Below are 23187 nucleotides of genomic sequence, written 5' to 3'. Positions count from 1 at the left end.
GATCTAGGATGAAATTATGCATCTGTCAGAGTAAAAAAGTGGATGTCCTAGGAACGTGGGTGGTAGGGTGGACTTGAGAATTTACGGATACTTTCCAAATCAAAACCAATTTTTTTTGGATAATTATGAAGGGATAATTGGAAAATGGGGAATTAGGATCATCAATGACCTAGGATTTACAAGTGGAGAGGACTGTCTATGGCTTTTACTCAAGGGGGAGGAATCACATGTATTCCTTGGGTAAGGATCTATTCTAGAATCAACGATTGATAGTCAAGTGGAATAGCCAAACCTTAGGTCATTGCATTTCGAGGCCCCGGGTGAGATTCTCTACCTTATTTATAGGCTCTTTCGCTTTGTATTTATCAAGGGTTAGAAGGGTAGGGGTCTAACACTTCTTTTAGGTACGCATTGTAATCTCTTGTGGATTGTCTCAGCTCTTTCTAGGAGTGTGTTTCTGCTAGGTGGTCATATTGAGCGATTCTCAATGTTTTGTGCATCTTTAAACTATGCTCTTCAGGTATTACCAGAGGCTATGGATGGCAGCGGGCTTGTGCATACATCAATTTAGTATCGTACCATGTTGTCAGCTTAGCATTAGCTTTTGTTTTAGCCTTTGTCTTCCACACAATGGCCCATGTATTCATTTTTTACATATTCTATGGAATGTGAATTGCAAGTGGGCCACACAAACGTGTATGAATAACCCCATAGGGTGTCTTTCAAGAGGTGTTTTGAGTCCCTAGTTTAAATTCAAAGAAGATACTATGTTGTGAAAGAAGACCTTGCTTTATAAATTACGTTTCTAAATTGATGTCCCTAACCTCCAACCATCAACAAAATTTCTCTAAGGGTACCTTAGGATTCAAAATCACAACCTCTCCCCTTGCCCTTAAACCAAGCTCGCTCAAGTTGAATTGATTGTCTTGCATGCCAAGTCTTGAAAACAAACGTATCATTGTTTGTAATTGCAAAAACATTCGATCTTTAAACGTACATTTCATTTCTGAATTCGATGGTTTCCAACACATTTTATAATCCTCTTACTAGAGTGTGGAGGTTTCCATCTTTGGGTGTAGGCAACAAATAAGAGACAATCACAACAGCTTCGTACGACCACAACTATCAAGGGTGGAAGGTTAAGGAAGGCGACGACACAAACAAGGGTGCAAGTAGGCCTCATTGTAATGCCCAATGGTGGCAACATGTAGAGAATTAAAGTGTGATGTGTGACATCATGCATCACATTTTACTCCCTCACATGTTTCCCCCTTTCTAGCTTAACAAATTGCAGACTTCCTACATCTGTAGACTTTGGTTAAATTCCTATGGGAGAAGGACACTTCTAATCATCAACATGTATCAACTGAAGGCCATGTTGCATGGTTGCCCTGAACCAACTTTGATGATCTGCATAAGATGTATGCAGGAGTCGACAACTTAGCAATATGATGACAAGCTCTCATGTGATGTCATATGCTCATCGAGAAAAATGGCCAATTGATGCTATGCCCATTGTAGCCCCCTTTCTAGATATTGTCTTCCCTAGTTTTTGGCACCCAATTTTGAGTGGTGAATCCATTTTGAGTTCCCAATATTGTGTTGTAAATGCCCCTTGATTGACAAATATTTGCATTACCCATGACTCTCTCTTCTTCAAACTCACAATCAATATTTACGTGGTTTGGTGTCAATGTATTGATAAATGTACGAAAAGATATGTGTTGAAGTACAACCACTATGCTCTCTTTTGTTTTATTGCTCCCTCAACCTTTATTGCTCACTTAGTCTTCACTATCAATCTACTTCTCTAAAGGAGGCCTTTTGCCATGTCTCGCCTCGATTTTCTGGTTTGCTCAGAAAAAGTAACTCGGAGTATGGTAGAACTTTGAGAAACAATTTAGTCCTATCTTTTGTGGAAAATAATAGTGGGGTATTTAATGATACCGTAAAGAGACTTAATTCGTAGAATTCAGTCTGTTTAAGCATTTAAACAAGTTATCTACCTTTTGTGAAAAATAATATTGATATATTTTATTATTGTCCAAAATGGTTTTTAACATTAATTAACTAGTGTTGTGTGTGGGGAGATGGTTTTGAACCGTTGGAGAGTCGAGGTTCTATTTTTTAATAAGGTGCACGTCGAACAAGGTGGCAAAGTGGAGACGTTTGGACCTTTGCTTGGAACATGCCAGCCTTCTAGTAGATAGTTCAAAATCTGACACGAGTTTTATGGTTTCTCTCTCCCTCTCTTGTATGATGAGAGCTTGAACTCTAGGTGGAAGGTACAATTGCAATATTGATGGAGAAAGGTTAACTTTCAAGAGATGACGTACCAACAAATGGTGTATTTAATGATTGCATAACCAGAGACATAATTTGAAGAATTAAGTCTGTTTTAGCATGTAAACGAGTTGTCCTCTCCATGGCTTTATCTTGTGTGAGAAAATAATATTGGTGTGTTTAATGATTACATAAGTAGACTCAATTTGTAGAAAAATCCATATTGCGTTAACAACATTTAACTTGGCCACTATGCTGATAATAAATCGTGATATTCTTATTGGTGTTTTTATGTATAACTAAATAATAATAATATTGTTGAGAAGTTAAAATGCTTACAAACAACATCCCCTTCATGCAGCAGCTCTGGTGTATTTAATGATAGCATGAACAGACTTAAATCTACGAATTAAGTCTATTTAAGCGTTTAAACAAGTTATCTACCTTCTGTGAAAAATAATATTGGTGTATTTAATGATTACATAAATAGACTTAGTTTATAGGAAAATCAATATTGTGTTAGTAACATTTAATGGCACGCCTTGGTAGGAATGTAAAATATGCTTCATTTATGTTAATAAGGGTCTGAAACGGTTTTTTACGTTAATTAATTAGTGTTGTGTGTGGGGAGATGGTTTTGAACCTTTGGAGAGTCGAGGTTCTATTTTTTTATAAGGTGCACGTCCAAGAAGGTGGCAAAGTGGAGACATCTGGACATTTGCTTGGAGCACACGAGCCTTCTAGTAGATTGTTCAAAATCTCACATGTGTTTTGGACAGCTATATTGGTTTCTCTCTCCCTCTCTTGTATGATGAGAGCTTGAACTCTAGGTGGAAGGTACAGTTGCAATATTGATGGAGAAAGGTTAACTTTCAAGAGCTGTACCAACAAATGGTGTATTTAATGGTTGCATAACCAGAGACATAATTTGAAGAATTAAGTCTGTTTAAGCATTTAAACGAGTTGTCCTCTGCATCATGCATGGCTTTACCTTGTGTGAGAAATAATATTGGTGTATTTAATGATTACATAAGTAGACTCAATTTGTAGAAAAATCCGTATTCCGTTAGCAACATTTAACTTGGCCACTATGCTGATAATAAATCGTGATATTCTTATTGGTGTTTTTATGTTTAACTGAATAATAATAATATTTCTGAGAAGTTAAAATGCTTACAAACAACATCCCTTTCATGCAGCAGCTCTGCACTCTGAGGGGGGCGTTGCGTAGCGTGCGTGGTCTGTGCAATAATTGTACACCATATAGTTTCTCTCCACCCAAGCCAATTTAGCAGCGTCGAGTGTGACAGGGGGAGCGGGGCTACCGACGGTGTTACAAGCGGCTATACCGCTACTACTGCTGGACGTGGCGACACAGGCATTGGCATTGAAGTTACGGTAGCTGGCGACGAAGGGGGCGTGGGTCCAGTCGATTTTAACCTAGCCGCCACGAGTTGCCCACTGGTCGCCGTTCCAGATGCTGGAATAGACGCCCATGGGCTGCTTGTCCAAGTAGGCCTTCCCAGAACTCTCCTGGTTAGGGAAGGCGCGGATGGGCGTGCCATCCACGAGGAACCTACAAGTAATTATGGAGGCAAAATGAGATGAGAACGCACGTATCTTTCTTTCTGTTTCCAAAAAGAAGAAGAAGAAGCGAAGGGCTATCTATATAGGTAGGCTTAATTTTTGTGCTTACAGGATTTGTTGTTTGGTCCAGGAGACGGAGTACGTGTGGAAATCGGCCGTGGGGTCGAACCACAGGAAGATGCGCTACTCCCGGCCCCCCACTCCACTCCACTCTGCAGAATGTAAGGCTCCCCAGAAACTCGAAGTCCAGCTCGTCATGGTACGCCGATTGCGAGGAGAGCTGCACCACGTCCACGCCCCACCACGTACACACGAGAAGCATATTTATCGTCATATAAAGCTCATGAACGTGTACACGGCCACGTTTCAGCTCAGATAATCAATGATAAAACCAGATCATTAAAACAATATAATCAATGTCATCTTACACAGATGCACATTTAATAATACACTTATTTTAGCTGATGAACACACGGCAACCTGAGTATTCCTCACAGCTAACCATATCATGAACTAAAACAAGTATGCACATTTCTTTAATACACTTACGTAGTAGGCCGTCACCGTCCCTGCAGAGTCTCCCGGAACCAGCTTGATTTGCATGTCGATGTTGCCAAACAGATACTCCTCCTTAGATTTGAACCCGGATCCTGCCAACGTTAGACGCATCAACTCAACGGAACGATTTATATAAAGGCATTCATTAAATACATTAATGAATGACAGGTCAAGCTCGCAGTAGACGCTAGCTTATAAGACATATACTAATTGGACTATAGATCATCAATTATCTGAGACTCGTAATGCTCGCAGTAGTCGCTAGCTTAGAAGACATATAATAATTGGACTATAGATCAGCAATTGTCTCTAGCTCGTAGATGTACATTATTAATGAACCTGCCAAATCAGCAAGACTAGCAGCTGCTCTACTGCATTGCATTGGACATTTGTTTGATTAAGTGCAGCCTGCAAGGATATTAACCTTCATGACATCTCGATATTCGATATCAAGCTCTACAGAATTATAATTGGTAACTCGATCACCACCATTAAGGCTATAACAACATATGATTCGATTAAATACACGTACGGTTGATAGAAACCTTCACATTTTGGATGGAGATAATATTGTACCCGAATCGCTATCCAAGAGTAGCTGAAGCTGCTCTCCTCCATTCAATACCTTCACTTTGGATGGGCTCCAAGTGACTTGGAAGTCACGGAAGAAGTCACCGGTTGCAGCAGGCATGATGAGCACCGCTAGCAAGCCCAAAATGAGGAAGACGATTCTAGTCGACATTCCTTCTATCTTTGCTTTTGAATAAAAACAACGTTAAACACACACTGTACCCCAAAGAATGTGATGAATGAGAGAGAGAGAGAGAGAGAGAGAGAGAGAACGGCTAATGGCGTTGCATTTGTGGGCTGAGGATGGAGTCAGTCCCTTTAATATAGCTCAGCAGCTTATTCACAACACTCGACCAAACACAACATAGAGTGAGATGAAATCAAGGTGAGCCATCACTCTCAAGGCACCAGCCCATTTATAAGGGATATATAGTCATGTGCAGTGAAAGTAGAGAAGGCGTGTTTGTAAAATGAGTGGGAGGCTACAGCCATGCTGGTGTTGCCATGGCTGCAGCAGGAGACGCGCAAGAAGGGAGATGGAGAGAATCGCGTTGCAGATGAATCGTTGTTATTAATTGATGAGAGAATACATTTATTTATAGTTATTGAGTTGTGCCTCTTCGTGTGTCCGTTCATTGCTCACATGCGTTCACACACATGCGGGCATTATAGCATTAATTCCTACACTCCCCCTTAATGCGAATGTCCGCATAAGGGTAAGTGAGAGCATGCTATGTGTCTAGTGATGTATGTATTGTGAATGCATGAGATATGATATATTTTGTTTATATCATGAGTGAACAATTGAATGTGGTGAACAAAGTTAAAAAGTATATGAGTGTTGATGTCGATGTTGATGATGACGAAGACAACTTTAGGTACTCCATTTGAAATAATGACGTCGGTGATGCTTTATAGCCGCAACACTTTGATTCTCTTTGTGAGCTTGAACCATCCATTGAGCTCTCCCCCTCAAGCACATAAAGGGAATAAAATGTAGTTGCATTTGTACATGTCAAAAGGAAATTAATATATGAGTATGAGTTGAATTATCAAAATATAGATGTGAAATGATGTTATTTACAAGTGTGTATGTACAATTAAGTTTAATTTGTCATCGCTCAGAGGCTGATTTGTTTTCAGCTTGTCGAAGATAATGTTTAATTTTGGCCTCATGGATGTTGTAGACACTCCAATGGGCTCAATTTGCCTCTTTGGGCATAGTTGTTTCCCTCTTGGGGATTCGTAATTCCCTGTTTGGGTGGTTGTTTCATGCACTACTACATATTAGCCTAATACCGGGGGTTGTACCGGCGCTATTTAACGGGGTCTAAAAAAGCCTCGTCATCGGTATAAGCGCCGGTATAAGCGCCGGTATCGTAGCGTCGGTATAACTGTCGGGTGTTAATACCGGCGCATATAACGGCGCTTATACCGATGCTAACCGGGGGTAATACCGACGCTTAAACCGGCGTCTATACCGGTTTATATACCGACGAATAAACCGGCGTCTATACCGGATTATACCGACGCTGATACCGGGGCATATACCGGCGTATATACCGACGCTGATACCGGGGCATATACCGACGCTGTAGCAGAAATTTTTTTTTGGGCAGAATAGTGCTGCCTGGCTGTTGCCTAGCTGCCTGCAATGAGCAGGATCAACAACAGCAAACAGACAGCACCATTCTGTCTACAATAGAGCACAAAAACAACCGTGCTCGTTTGCATATTTTCCTGATCGACAAACAAGAAATTAAATTAAACATTAATACTCAAGAATGTTTTGATCATATTTCATTAGTTTGAAGGTCATCTTACATCATGGTAATGCCTCCCAATTGACGGTCTCTCCTTCTTCTTCAAGCATCTCAAACAAGGCCACAAGGCCATGTTTGTGAGCGTACTTCTCCTCTCGCCTGCTTGGTGGGCGATTCATAGCCAACTCCTGCACACACGATTAACAATTATAACTTTTAAAAAATCAACATTTAGCCCACATACATACATTTAAATAAATAAAATTGCTACAAACACTTACGAATTCATGGCGCATGGTTTCGTAACCACCACTCCCGAGATGAGAAGCCCCTACTGTTTGGAGTCTTGCCCTTGCCGCCTCTCTTTGTTGTTGAAACCTGTCTGGTGTCTCGGTGAGCTCCTGAGCAATGGCTGCCCACTCCCTGTCATCTAGCCAAACAGGTTTCTCCTTCCCCTCTCTGAATGCGTCCCTCGCCTCTGACCTACGATGCCCCATCAAAATGCGAGCTGTATACTGTATCCACTCATTAGAGACGACATTCATAGGGTCAGATGGCTGGAACTCTTGCTTTATCTTTGTGTTTATATAATTTTTCTTCCCCTTGTCTTGCTGATCCCATTTAGTCATGACAGAGTCATGAAACTGTATAGTGCACAATTGTCGAATGCGTGTCTTCATTGCCTTCCCTGCACTATCCATTATTGGTGCCCCATCCCTAATTGTGTAAATCTTGCTGTTGTCATGGTCATGTGCACCCCAGGGAGTGGAAGGTGACCCTATGGGTGTGCTATCAACAGATGAGAGCGAAGGACGACGCTTACGTGGTGGTGGTGTCACAGCATCTGCGGCACTACCACCACAACAACCTCCCCCTGAAGACCTACTACGTGAGCGCCGTCTATGTGAAGAGGTGGTAGATCGAGCCGTAAGAGGAGTGGAAGGCTGTGTGGTATGAGGTGTGGGAGCTGCTGTCGTACCCACGGGTGTGGGAACTGGCGTCGGGAAGCCAGATGGTGAGGCAGATGTCCCTGCTCCAGAACCCCAATAACTCTGAGCCATGGCTCTCTGCTCTGGAGTCATGGACGAAAGAAAACCATATAACTGCTGGGGACTCATGCCCTGCGGTGTAGGATTAAATGAGAAATCTGGACTGTAGTCGTAGGGCAGTGAGTCACCCATGGCCTGTTGGACAAAAAACCATATGACAAACTTGTACGGAATGAAAATTACACGGTAAACAATGAATGAAAGAACCATAAGATAAACATTAACAATGATAAACAACATTGGTAAAACTATATCAACTTGCTCCTACAGTAGTGATTATGATGGTAAACATTAACTATGGTAAACAATGAATGGACCTTCAATGTCATAAAACCATTACAAATATGTCATAACTATTTGCATAATCATGGAGATACATCATTTTAAAAATCATTATCTATTCTATCATCCTCATTAAGATCAGTAGCCCCAAAGAGATCTATGTCTATGTACATTTCAGCATCCTCATCATTAAAAGTCCCTTGATGAAGGATGTCTTCATCATCTATGTCCTCTTCCTCAACTTGTTTTTCAGCTTCCTTGGTTTGCACCTCTTCATTTGGATCTTGCTCTAGTTGCTTCTCTTCATTTGCTTGCTCCTCTTCATTGTTGATATCGGCTTGTTCTTGCTGCTCTCCATTACCCTGTGCATCCACATCACCTTGTTGTAGCTCAAATTCTTCAAAAATTTGCTTACTGCGGGGGGCGACTTGAACCACAAACAGCCAGCGTGGATCTTTTGGATCCGCTTTAAAGACGACCTGCTCACAATGCTCTGGGCGCACAAAAGTATCTTGCTGATCGGTCCATACCTTTGTGGAGTCCACTTGGATGAGGCCACTCTTGTCTCTACGTACAGTTGCATGTGGCCCATTCATGATTACCTTGAACCACTTCACATCAAAGATAAACAACTCAAAACTTCTGAAGCCAACCTTTTTTATATCTTGAATGGTTCCAAAGTAATCAAGCATTCCAGTAATTGTGTTATCATCACTTGCATTTGCACGACTTTCTTGAACAAACTGTGCTGTGACACCACAATCAAAGGTTGCTCTTCTTTGGTCTATTCGTTCTACTCGAAAATGACGTCCATGTGACCAAAACGCCCCATATTTGTGATACTACAAATAGCACAAAAAGTTTGTTGATGGAGAATCAAACACAGAGACATGTAGAGAAAAAAATGAGACATGTAGAACTTAAACACTTACATGCCAATCGCATCCTTTTGTAAGCTCCTCCTCCTCCTCTGTTATAGGTAAACCAGCACGTTTGGCTTCTAAAATTGTAGCTTCTAGCCATCTACCTGTGGGAAAGTCCGGAAGAGCTTGCATACCTTCTGGATATGGGAGATTTCTTGTAGTGCGATTCCTTCTGAAACTTAAACGATCTTGTACTCGCTGTCGCTTGAGAGCTTCATATGTCTCAATCCACTTCTCCATTACATGAGAGTTCAAGATGCAAAATTTGTTGATTTTTTCTCTCAAAGTGTTATCCATCTTTCTCTTAATGCCTTGGCCTTGAGGTTCCTCACCAATGACTCGCCTGTTGGACTCTTGAGACCATAGTCGAGGTATCTCTGGATCTGAGGAACTTAAATATTCAGTGATGTAAACAAGGGACTCTTGTATCAGCCACCCTTCTGCCATACTACCCTCTGGGCGAGCCATTTGGCGAACAAATCCCTTTAATGTCTTCATAAACCTCTCCAAAAAGAACATCCATCTTGAATGGACTGTTCCAGCAACAACTGCAACCTCATCTACAACATGAACTAGCAAATGCATCTGGATTGTTAATAAACTTGTAGGGAAAAACTTCTCTACCATGCAGACTGCCTCTATGGAGTTTAAACGCGCTGTCTCCAAAGTGTCTCTCTTTATCTCTTTTGAAGAAATCCAGCGCACCAATGTGCCAATCTTATAGATAGTAGCTCTAATGTCTTCAGTGAGGCAATCTTTTATTGCTATGGGTAGCACAAATTGTAGAAACTTGTGCCAATCATGACTCTTGAGACCACTAAGATCATCATCCTTTGTAAATGCACTTTTCAAGCAATGCATACAACCTATAGGAGTCCGAAACTCTGAAATTGTCCTCTTGACTTGTTGTTCCTCCATCTTGCTAAAAACCCATGGGGCTCTTGGAAGTAGCACCTTTCCATTGGGTCTAGTGCGAGCCCACAACTCTTGCATACAACCAATCTCTTCCAAGTCATCCCTTTGGCCTTTAGTATCCTTTTTTCCTGTCATGGTCTTCCACAGAATGTCAGCTACATTCTTGAAAATATGCATCGGGTCAAGCAAATGGTTTATAAGGAGATCACCCCAATAGGGGAGTTGGTGAAAGATAGAGAGCCTCTTCATCCCAGGACATGCCAAGTTGCCACATTCCTCCCATTTGATCTTCCAATCGCTTGCCTTCAATGCACTTGGAGGAGGTCTTCCTAGATTACCATCCCGCAATTCATGATTTTCTGGAAGATACCTAACATGTCCTTGGTAGACATTCTTTCGTAATGCTTTTGAGTATCTTGAATCAAGTCGAGGACCACATACAGGACATGCATTGTAACCCGATATAGACAAACCTGAGCATTCTCCATAGCCAGGCCAATCATGCATTGTCCACATGAGAATACCTTGCACAGTTGTAAGTCTTTGGCCACTCTGCTGCTTTGACATGTCCTTCACTTCAATTCCGTTCCACAAGGTGTGTAACTCATCAATAAGTGGTGCCAAATATACATCCATGTTCTTCACCTTGTACTTTCCTGGAACTATTAATGAGAGCAACAGATGACCTTTCTTTATTGCTAACCATGGCGGAAGATTATAATTCACAAGGCAAACAGGCCATGTGCTCCATGAAGAGCTCCTTAAACCAAAAGGGTTTACACCATCCATTGCTAGGCCAAGACGGAGGTTTCTAGGTTCTTCCTTAAAAGCCGGCCATTTCTCTTCAATGTGTCTCCATGCGGGTGAGTCAGCAGGCACACGCATCACTTCATCTGTGGATCGAGTTGTGGCATGCTATGTCATCAAGCTTGCTATTGATTTGCACCTGAACATGCTTTTTATCCTTGGAATGATTGGAAAGTGCCTGAGAACCTTTACCGGGACAGCTTCCCCCTGAACATCTTCTCTATATCTGTTAGAGCCACAATGGGGACATTCTTGCAAATGCTCATATTCATGGCGGAAGAGGCAACAATCATTGCGACAAGCATGAATATTATTGTAATCCATGCCTATGGATTTCAATAACTTCTTCGCATCTGCACGAGATGGAGGCATCTCGTTGCCAGGGGGCAATATTTGATCTTTCAAAAGCCTGCATGTATGGCAATATCTGATCGTTACTATTAAGATTTTCTCAAATACAAGTTGATAATTTAACATTTCAACAGTAGGTGTAATCTCCAAAAAAAGACCTTACTTGAATAGTTCAGTGACACTTGTATTAGACCATCCAAAAACTGACTGCAAATTTAGCATCGTAAGAGATGCACGCAATACAGATATGTTGGCACCATTGTATAATGGAAGGCGTGCAAGTTTACGCATGGCCTCTTCCTCTGGTTCATAATTTGACCGTTGAGAATGTCGTGGTTGATGATCTTCATGTTCATGCTCCTCGAAGAGAGCTTCTTGTTGCTAGATGAAGGCATCCAACATTTCTTCCATTGGACCTTCTTCCATTTCCTGACCTTCTTCCATTCCCTCGGGTGCTGTTAATTGAGCTCCATCTGTCACTCCCTCATGCGATATCCTCATCCTTTGTTGGGGACGAGAATTCACAGGCACAATGTTATCAAGATGCGGCTGCACACTTGCTTGGTTGTACGATTGAAACCGTAAATTTTGCAAGCGCTCCATTGGAAATATTCCAGCGTCATGAACATGCTCGTTGCAAATCCTTCGTTTTCGAAAGATTTGGTACTTACATCGCATGCATGGACACGCTATTCTCTCTTCAAGATTGAGAGGCTCCATCTAGCAGGATAACATGTATATGCAGCTCGTTAAACACAAATCAGCTTATCTCCTCTCCATACAAAATTAAATAGAATTTGAACAAGGATGGAGAGAGAAGCTATCTCTATTCATAAATAGCTGTTTATAAAGGCCTTATGCAATAATCTAAATGCATATTATAAGTATAAGCTTGCATAATAAGGCTGCAAGACTTATGCATAAGCTCTATGCATAAGCCTTATGCATAAGTCTTATGCATAAGCTCTATGCATAAGCCATATGCATAAGTCTTATGCACACGCTCTATGCATAAGTCTTATGCATAAGCCATATGCACACGCTCTATGCACAAGTCTTATGCATAAGCCATAAGCTCGGACCTAATCCCAAAAACCCTAGGACTGAATTACGGTTTTGTAAATTCCGCCAGAGTCTGCTTTGTAATTGGAACCAAATCTCAAATGAAAATGCAACTTCTTAAAACTTGTACGCAATACTCTTTGCATCCCACAATGTCATGAAAGATCATATGCATTTGCAATATCCACACAATATGACGGAAAAGGGGTCCCATTGCCCAAATGCATCCACAAAGTCGATGGTGAGGATTGTTGAGGACGCGCGTTGAAGCTTGCCGATCTCCCGGCCAAGCTCTTCTCACCCCTTCACCGAGTTTTCCTCCAAGGTGAAGGTTGAGGCCATTTCTTCACACCGGTGTACCTAATCCCCCTTCGTACCGCTTTACCAAGCAATCACGGCATAAAGAGTTCAAGCCATTCTCCCCTTGGCCTCTCCAACCAATGCCAAGGTACCCTCCCACATTGCTAGATTCTATAGAAACTTGAAGTGGTTGCAATGGTGAGTGTAGGTACAAAATGATGTGGATAATATCAAATGATAGAACAAGTTTGTTGGCTTACAAGTATTGAGCATGACTCATGCCCTTTTACAATTTAGAACTCAGCAATAAAGCATGGACTCATGCCTCAATCCATCATCCAAAAGCTCCAACACAAACCAACAATTCACAATGCCCTCACCATGGCATTTGCATAAGCATTTGTTAACCACAATCAAGGCATTTGCAATTGCATTTCAACAATCCCTTTCACATAAGCCTTATGCACATGCTCTATGCAATTACGCTCTATGCATAAGCCTTATGCACACGCTCTATGCATAAGCCTTATGCATAAGCTCTATGCATAAGCCATATGCATAAGCCATATGCATAAGTCTTATGCGTATGCTCTATGCATAAGTCATATGCATAAGTCTTATGCATACGCTCTATGCATAAGTCTTATGCATACGCTCTATGCAAGACTTATGCATAAGCTCTATGCTATGTGCCTTATGCACTATGCTAACCCTTAATCCCTTTCACATAAGCCTTATGCACACGCTCTATGCAATTACGCTCTATGCAATTACGCTCTATGCATAAGCCTTATGCACACGCTCTATGCATAAGCCATATGCATAAGCCTACCTGCGTACGCTCTATGCATAAGCCATATGCATAAGTCATATGCATAAGTCTTATGCATACGCTCTATGCATAAGTCTTATGCATACGCTCTATGCAAGACTTATGCATAAGCTCTATGCTATATGCCTTATGCACTATTATGCTAACCCTTAATCCCTTTCACATAAGCCTTATTCACACGCTCTATGCATAAGCCTTATGCACACGCTCTATGCATAAGCCTTATGCATAAGCTCTATGCATAAGCCATATGCATAAGTCTTATGCGTACGCTCTATGCATAAGCCATATGCATAAACTCTATGCATAAGTCATATGCATAAGTCTTATGCATACGCTCTATGCATAAGTCTCTTGCATACGCTCTATGCAAGACTTATGCATAAGCTCTATGCTATATGCCTTATGCACTATGCTAACCCTTAATCCCATCACCCAATGGTGTAATAAACATGATCTTGTTTTACGTACATGGATAATAGAGATTGCAAGCTTATTATAGGTTTTATGCATAGATATTAAATTAATCCTATGTGTAAGCTTACAAGAACCCAAAACTAACCCTAAACCATAAAACAAGGATGCAAAAATTCATAGAAAATAGCATAAACAAGAAAAATCGAAAGAGGATCTACCTCTTTTTTGCAAAGCTGAAGGAGAGGATTGGTGAAAGATTGGTGAGGTGAAAGAGCTGCAAAACAAAATATTAAACAAACTAATTAGTAAATTAAACACAAGAAAAAGAACTAATACAAAACCCTAAAATCTCTATGCATGCATTAGGAGATCTATGCATACATAGAGAGCTCTAGATCTCAACATGCATAGAGAGCCAAAAAAACACAAAACCCTAAACGTCCTAATTCTTAAATTAAAAACTAAAAGCAATTGCAATAACATGTTAGGAGAAGGAGAAGAGGAGAAAAGAAGAAAGAAGGAGAAAAGAGGAGAGAGGAAAAAAGAGGAGAGAGAGGGAAAGAGAAGAGGGAGAGAGCACCTTCTTCGCGTGTATACTTGCGCTTCTTCTGTGAAAAAACCAGAAAATAGGCTGTCGGCTGTGAAAAACTTACGAGCGCCGGTATATGCTACGGAATATGCGTCGGAATATACGTCGGTATATGCTACGGAATATGCGTCGGTATCGGCGTCGGAATATGCGTCGGTATATGCGTCGGTATACGCGACGGGAAATGAAAATTTAAAAAAACCCCGCCATGCTTGTCTCCTCCAACATGACGACGGACATACCGACGTTCGACATTTGCGTCGGTATTTTGGCGTCGGTATGTCCTCAACCTCTTGTAGTGATGCCACTTTGGGCGCTTAGGGTGGATGATTATATCACTCATAATTTTGTTTTAATATCATACCTCGTGGGTGTGGCCAACACTCCAACGGGTTGATGCCTCTTAAGGCTAACTTTTTTTTGTTTGTTTGTTTTTTATTATTATTATTTTTTTATCTCATTTGTTTGCCCAGGTCCTTATATTAGTGTCCATTGGTAGGTCTTTGCCTTTTTGTGGGTCTTTGCCCTTTTGGTAGGTCTTTGCCTTTTTGTGGGTCTTTGCCCATTTGTGTTGTTTATTTGTTAGTTTGTTTCTTTTAATCATCATTATTATTATTATTTGTTATCATTTTTATATAAAATGTCATGTGTGCACGCAAATAGCCTGAAAGAGTAGGCATGTTTGCGCTCACGAATAGCCTGAATGTTTAGGCATGTTCGTGATGTGAGTGAATTAATGAATAAAATGATTTTTTGATTGATTACAAATTAATGAATGTATTAGTACGCTTATAGTTGTTTTTTTAAAGTATGAATTAAGCATGAATTTGCAATGTGATACTCTATATTTTTTTAAATTTTGACGGACGGCAATTGTTGAGTTACCTTGTTGTTGTATATGCCATTGCTGCGTACTATTGTTGTTGCGCAAGGTGATGAAGGGGCTTTTGTTTTACTGACGTACAAGGTGGTGGTTATGTGTAGGGTTCCTTTGCTAACGTCTTCTCTTGTTGCGCTTATGCAAAATGCAGTCCTTTTGCACGGAATGAAGTCTTGGGTGGTAAGACCTATCGGGCGGGGTGTGAGCGTCTTGTAAAGTTGGCGACTTTGGGAGCAGGTGGCGACGAACGAATGCTGGCAGAGCACACGACAGAAGCGCTCAAGGCAAGCCCCACAAGCACTCCAGGAAGGAAGGCGATGATACCATGTAAAATGAGTGGGAGGCTACAGCCATGCTGGTGTTGCCATGGCTGCAGCAGGAGACGCGCAAGAAGGGAGATGAAGAGAATCGCGTTGTAGATGAATCGTTGTTATTAATTGATGAGAGAATACATTTATTTATAGTTATTGAGTTGTGCCTCTTCGTGTGTCCGTTCATTACTCACATGCGTTCACACACATGCGGGCATTATAGCATTAATTCCTACAGTGTTAGAGTACTAGCCCCTGTCCTTGTTGTGTGTAGTGGTGGGTGGACATCTAAAGCGAGCTATCTTCCTTATTCATATCTCAACAACAGCAAAACTATATACTGTGCACAATTGTTTGCCTCCATGCATGTTACTAGCGTCTAGCGGTGGCCTAGCGATTTGGAGTGGACTCCCAAGCGCCAGCTCGCATATTTGGACGTCCTGATCTTCTCTATTGCAGCATTGGGCTAGTCGAGTAAAATCATTGGCAACGTCTAATGAAAAGCCTTTGTCCCTTATATGGGACTCCATTGTCGCATTCGCGGGCTCCAATGGCTAACGCCGAGTAGAATTATTTATTGACAACGCCCTGTAAAGAGCTCTTCCTACTACAAAGGTTACACAAGTCTACTTTACCACCACCACCACTAGTCAAACTGCTTCAAAACTATACTCATTCACAGTCTAAGAACATCCTTCAAAAAGCCTCTCTTTCCACAAAGGTTACAAGTATATCCCTAGAGAATTTGATTCCAAACTAGTCAAGCGAGTACACATTCTACCCACATAAAGGGTACACAAGTATGTACACTTACCACTAGTCAAATTGCTTGCAAATTCAATCCTCTCCCTCTCACTAAAATCATTCACATTCATCCTTCAAATGCCTCATCCTACAAAGGTTACAAGTATGCCCCTAGTCAATTTGCTTCAAAAGTACTCAAGCTTGTCCCTCACACTAAAATCGTTCTCACTTTATGAGCAATATCCTACAAAAATCTCTTCCTACAAAGGTTACAAGTACACCCTTAGCACACTCATAGATAGAGTTTCAAGAAAAAACACGCCATTAATTTCAAGGTGAACATACCTCGAGAAAATTACATTACCTTGCTTTGCTCTCTTGGAATTCTAAAAAATCAATAGTTATTACCTGATGCTTGAGAATAGTTTAATCTTCTATTCCATTTGTACCATCGTGCATCTCTTATTATTAGGAAAATTAAATAATTCACTCGCGTATCTAATTTTGTCATTTCTCTTTTTGAATGACAAATCGATCTTGTTACTAAATGTATGTCAATATCTTTGGAATTCCTCCTTAGCACATGATCCTTCCCCTTTGATTAGACAACTAGCCTTGATAACGACCTCATTTAAAGATTTGAACAAAGACCTAAATGTTTTTAGTTTTGCCCTTTCTTTCTTCCCTTTCATCACTACAAGGGAATGACCCACATAACAATAGTGCAATATATTATTTTTGGCTTAGTGCATATGTATGCACCATTTTGGTTTTAATATAGTTGGGATCATTGTACATAGTTATTGGGAAAATGATTTATTATCGTTAATACCTTAGACTTTTGAAAAAAGTCACTCTTGTACTAAGAAAAATCCCAATCTTTGAAAATGCATTCTTCTAATATCTCCAAGGGCTATTTTTGTTTATATGATCTAAATATTGTGTGTGTGGCAGAGGAGCCACACATGTCGGGGAGGATATTACACCCAATTTTATGTTTCTTGTTTTCGAGCATGAACAAATTCAAAGAAGAATTGGAGCATGGAGGTTTGTGAAGAAAAATAAAAAAATAATCTTATGGAGGAAGCATATAGGAGGATTTCAAAAATTTGGGAGCTTCAATATATTTAGAATTCTTATTTATGTGAAGGGAAAAAGGCTGCAAGTTATGTAAAAAATGAGTTATGTTAATTTTTGCTATAAGATTATTGTGCAAGATTATTATTTTTGTTCATAGTACTTGGATTTCTATTATTCTATTAGTTTTCTTGAGCGCCACAAATCTCCATATGCAAGACCTTTTACACTAGTTATTATTAACACTCATGTCTATGCCTATACCAAATCTATTGTTTTGCTGTACAATGGGAGAGATTGGGGTTGGTAGTGTTTCTAGCTTAGTCTATTCGGTTTTGCCACCATTGGTACCAGAACATGTTCTCAAATTTGAGACATACTGAAGGGAAGGTGTTCGAAAGAAAGACATCCTTATACACACAATTTTGATTATATTGATATTGCTAAGAGCGTCATTTACATCACTATGTTGCAGAAAAAATCACAAAAAATAGACTATCCAATCGTCATCATTTCCTTCTTCCTCTTTCGGAATTCCCTACAAAAATATACGTAGACCATAAACTTTATACTACCAAACCATAAGTTATATGCTTTCAAATATAATTAGCAAATCATTATTCTTATGCGCCCAATTAATTGAATGCCCTTCTCGCTCCTCAAACTTCTTGAGCAATGGAGATGTTATGTGCCTCCATGTATAGTCATACTTATGTCTAGGCACAACCGGTGCTTTCTTTTATACACATTCATGAAAGACAATTGAGCACACATATGGTACAAGGCTATGCATAAACGCATGGAGTAACTATGAGGGATTCACTTATGAAGCATGCATGGAAGCATCCGATGTCGTTGTTGCTAAGGTGAGAAGCCCCCAAACCTTTGAGTCACGCTCTGGCTATCTCTAGATGTTGCTTTGAATTGGCTAGGCTTATACAACATCCAGATATGAAAAGGGTTGTGGATAACACAGATTTCCCAAGCCAGTCAATATAAATGGAAATTGTGGAGAATTCGAAGACATCATTGGGTGTTGTCAAACGAGTGTAAAGTGGTGATAAGTTAGCTTCAAAGAGAGTAGAACTCCACATGATTGCTAATAAATCAATGGTAAAACAATATAGTGGTAGCAAAGTCACTAAAGCCCTTGATATTCAACCATGACATTTGAAGAAGCATCATGTCGACATAGAAGGAGCAGATTTCAAATGGGCTAATGGAGGTCGAAAGCATAGGAAAGATTTTGTGAGTTTCAAGGTTGTTCAATGTGTCGTCGACTTCTGGAAAGACAACACTAGCACTACTACATGATGATCCATTTTGGATGCCTAGTTTGGATGGTGGCTACGCCTTCAAAATGAACATCGATATAAACATCGCCAATTGACACCAAAATAGGTGTCGGAATAAGAGTCGAGGTAATCATTGAAAAGCACATTAAAAAAAAAGACTTCTAAATAAATTTCAAGTGTGCACTTATTCTCACAGTCCTTATCAACCACGTTTTGAAGTACTTTTCAAATAAATACAATATTTATAAAAATTAAAAAGCTAATATTTGTTTCCCAAATCGTGCACTAATGATCCTAAATACAAGGATATATGTAGAAATATTTATAAAAAAATATGACAACTGTTTGCTAAAGCCCCCATTTATAGTTCCAAACTAGAAAATAGTGACAATAACCAAGTATTGCTTGGTAAATAAAAATGAAATAAGATGTTATAGCTCATCATTGACTCAGCTAGATCCATGACTACCCAGATACATCTATTTCTAGAAATACCTCTCCATCTGCATCTTCGTCAAATTATGGGTGTAGCCTCCTTTGTTAGAGTACAAGGTAGTTCATCTATATCGTCCTCTTCTATTTCGGGCATTAGAGTGTTGGAGATGGAGGCGATAGCATGAGAGAGAAGCACACGAGACACAATATTGAATCCCCAAAGTGTGTGGAATACACACAATAGATGAGTATATATAGAGGAGATCCTAGGGCTATATATATAGACATTCTATATATAGCCAACACCCCCGCTCAAAGAAGGGTCTCTAACTGTGGATGAAAAAACCCTTGGGGGATCAAGGGAAAAACCCACAGCTCTATATACACCTACCGCTATATTAAATTATTTTATAGTTACAAAGTATTATTCAAAGGAGCTACATCACTCCCATATACACAATATCCATGAAGGAGCTACATCACTCCCATATATACAATAGCCATGAAGGAGCTACATCACTCCCATATATACTTCATCACTCTTATGTGTACAATAGCCATGAAGGCTTTGAAGGAGTCATCGTCATCCATCTTCATGTTGTCTTGATCCATTCATGTAGGTTGGGTGCGAGTCTATCTTCGTGATGATGCCAAAGAATATTTTTGTAGTCTCTTCTCTATATTGAAGCTCAACAATATCCAAATACAATCCTGATCCATAAACCCTGTAATATGGAAGAAGTCTCCATAACAAATGGAAAACCATAATTTTGTTATAGAAATATGAGATGTACACAAAGAAATAGACATAAAGGTATCTATTATATGGTTGCTTAGGAATATAGACCATCCGCAAGGACATGCATGGCAATGTCAACTTGTGGAAGATCATCCAATCAATGGCAAATGAACTAGATTTGGTAAGAGAATCTGGTTACTTGGAGAAGTTGACTTGGAAGATTGACCTGTCAATAAACACTAAAATAGAAAATGACACTCATTCTAGTTAGTAAGGATATATCATGGAAATCTAGAATCATATCTTTGCCATGGGAAAAATCTATGACATAAGATCAAACCTCCAATTGATGCTGTAGCAAATGTTGTCACTGCTCCAGGTGATCATGATTGCAAGATATGGCATCATCACCTGTCCATGCTGTGATGGGTATCTTACCAGAAGGAGCGAAAGCTAGAATCATATCTTTGCCATAGGAAAAGTCTATGACATAAGATCAAACCTCCAATATTATGAGTCAAGATAATGAGACAACTATAACTTGGATCAAACCTCCAGGATGACATGATATGAAAGTAAACCTCAGAAGATGACAAGACGAGAAATCAAACCTCTGACGTCCATAGGTAGGATGACCAGACATGATGAAAAAGCGAACCTCTGACATGAAACAATAATTAGGATGTAGACACCTCTGACGGGACGAAAAAGCAAACCTCTGACATGACGTACTTGAAAGTAAACCTCATAAGATGATAGGCCGAGAAATCAAACGTTTAACATCCACCACAGGCAGCATGTAGCCAGGATGACAGGATGTGAATATAAACCTCATAAGCTGATAGGACGAGAAATCAAACCTCTGACGGGAAGAGAAATCAAACCTCTGACATCATGTAGTCAGGATGACATGACGTGAACGTAAACCAACCTCGTAAGATGACGGGACAAGAAATCAAACCTTTGGCATGTAGTCAGGATGACATGACGTGAACATAAACCTCATAAGCTGACGGGACGAGAGGTTTGTGACATGACGTGAACGTAAACCAACCTCGTAAGATGACGGGACAAGAAATGACATGACGTGAACATAAACCTCATAAGCTGACGGGACGAGAAATAAAACCTCTCGGGAAATATGCTCGACAAAATTTCTTGTTAGGTGCCATAGATTCAATTCCAAGACTTGACCACCATTATAGCCATTTAGACTTGCATGGTTGCATTGTCGACCACAAAAGACATTGATAGACTTAAATAAACCTAGTCAATCTGATGAGCCAAAGCCAAGGCTTGGTGCATCCAATGACCATGGCATCATGGTAACAATCCATGGAAACTTAGTCAACCATCATTCATGAAACACCATCATCACGGAACAACACCATGGCATCATGGATAAAATCCATGGAAACACAATCAACCAATATAGATTAGCCAAGTGAACCAACATCAACGAAACATGTAGCTTGGAATGGCCAACATCAACGAAACATATAGCTTGGAATGACCAACATCAACGAAACATATAACCATCACCATGGAACAACGATCCATGGAAAACATAGTCAACCATCATCGATGAAACATGTAACCATCATCACGAAAAGACATTGATAGACTTAAATAAACCTAGTCAATCTGATGAGCCAAAGCCAAGGCTTGGTGCATCCAATGACCATGGCATCATGGTAACAATCCATGGAAACGTAGTCAACCATCATTCACGAAACACCATCATCACGGAACAACACCATGGCATCATGGATTGTAGTGAGTGAATTACATCAATGCAATGAACACATATACATATATCGATAAAATGTGTAGCCATCACCACCATGGCATCATGGACATTTTGACGAAAAAGTATCCATATGTATGCTTGAAAAATCATCATAAAATAGCACCATGGCATCATGGATCTTTTCCATGGGAACATAGTCAACCAATATCGATGAAATGTGTAACCATCACCATGGCATCATGGACATTTTCAGGAAACGTGTAACCATCATCATAGAAGGAAACCATAGTATCATGAGACAACACCAAAGCATTAATACAAAGGTAAACCAAGTCAATGGATGCACATTCCATCAATATGGAAGAAACAAGATGCATTTAAAAGGATCACAATCAATATGGGAGGATTTAATATGAGAATCATACCTATCATCTCCTCATCTGAAAAGTGAGATTTGAGAATCCTCCACGCACTTGATGGATACCTACCCATATAGCAGTTTTCGTGATGGAACATACCTTTTCTTGAGGATTTAATATGAGAATCATACTGGGAGAATTTAATATGAGAATCATACCTATCATCTCCTCATCTGAAAAGTGAGATTTGAGAATCCTCCACGCACTTGATGGATACCTACCCATATAGCAGTTTTCGTGATGGAACATACCTTTTCTTGAGGATTTAATATGAGAATCATACCTATCAGCTCCTCATCTAAAAAGTGAGAGAGAAACAATTGACATACCTTTTCTTGAGGATTTAATATGAGAATCATACCTATCCGCTCCTCATCTGAAAAGTGAGATTTGAGTATCCTCCACGCACTTGATGGATACCTACCCATACTATTAGGGAATCCTGCAGAGAGCCAATGAAACATCTGCAAGGAGACACAGCTAGTATTTGCTCCACAACGTCATGGAGCTAGTGGTTTCTTCAACGAATGCTATCATTCAGGCTTCTCTTCATCTAGGTTAGATTCATAGCTCGGCTCCATTCTAATACTTGTCTGTCCGTCTATCTTTATATCCTCTCAAGGCTTTACGCACAGGCAAGAATTAAACGCCTTAGCATGGCAAAAACGCAGAAGTATCGATTCTATGCTGCAACAGATTGTTAGACGTGGCCTCCGGAAGCATATAAATAACACGCTTAAGGCAACGGCAGCCTTAGAAGAAAAAATGCCAGATGAAATTAAAAAACGAACCTTTCAGTCATGTTTTGACGCTTCTCAAAAGAGCAGAGCTCTGCAGCCAACTGTAGAGCTTAGAGAACTGTACTCTTTGAAGCTTGCAGAAAATTGCTGAAACATCAACTCCATATATGAACCTTTTAAAACAGCAGCGCAATATAAAGAACTGCAGCACAGCTCCGCAGGCGAATCCATCCCCTTGAAGAAGAGGGCGAAAGCTGTAATCGATACAACAACTAAAACACGAGCTCTGGAGCGAAGGACAGTCATGAGAAAGCCTTTTCTTGCACAGAAAAACAGTGCCTCGAAGAATCTGCATCAGAGCTCCACAGGCGAAACCAATTCCCTGATGTTTCTTGAAGAAGAGCAAGTAATCGTAATCGATACAGAGGACGCCAAACGTGAGCACTTATGTTATGCGTCTTCCTCTTTTATTAATAAAACAAGAACTTTCAGACATGACTTTGCTAGGG

General features: G+C 40.2%; 2 pseudogenes; both read right to left on the bottom strand.

The window, feature by feature from the left end:
- Positions 1 to 3474: 3474 nt before the first annotated feature.
- Positions 3475 to 5185, bottom strand: LOC147633099 (xyloglucan endotransglucosylase protein 1-like; annotated as a pseudogene).
- Positions 5186 to 5273: 88 nt separating this feature from the next.
- Positions 5274 to 23187, bottom strand: part of LOC147633095 (uncharacterized) — a 51321-nt pseudogene continuing 33407 nt past the window's right edge.

This window comes from Cibotium barometz, chromosome 12, assembly GCF_041138505.1.
Source record: "Cibotium barometz isolate CiBa-2024 chromosome 12, ASM4113850v1, whole genome shotgun sequence".
NCBI classification, from domain to species: Eukaryota; Viridiplantae; Streptophyta; class Polypodiopsida; order Cyatheales; family Cibotiaceae; genus Cibotium; species Cibotium barometz.
Note: the sequence above shows the minus strand (reverse complement) of the source record. Positions and strands in the feature narration are given on the sequence as shown.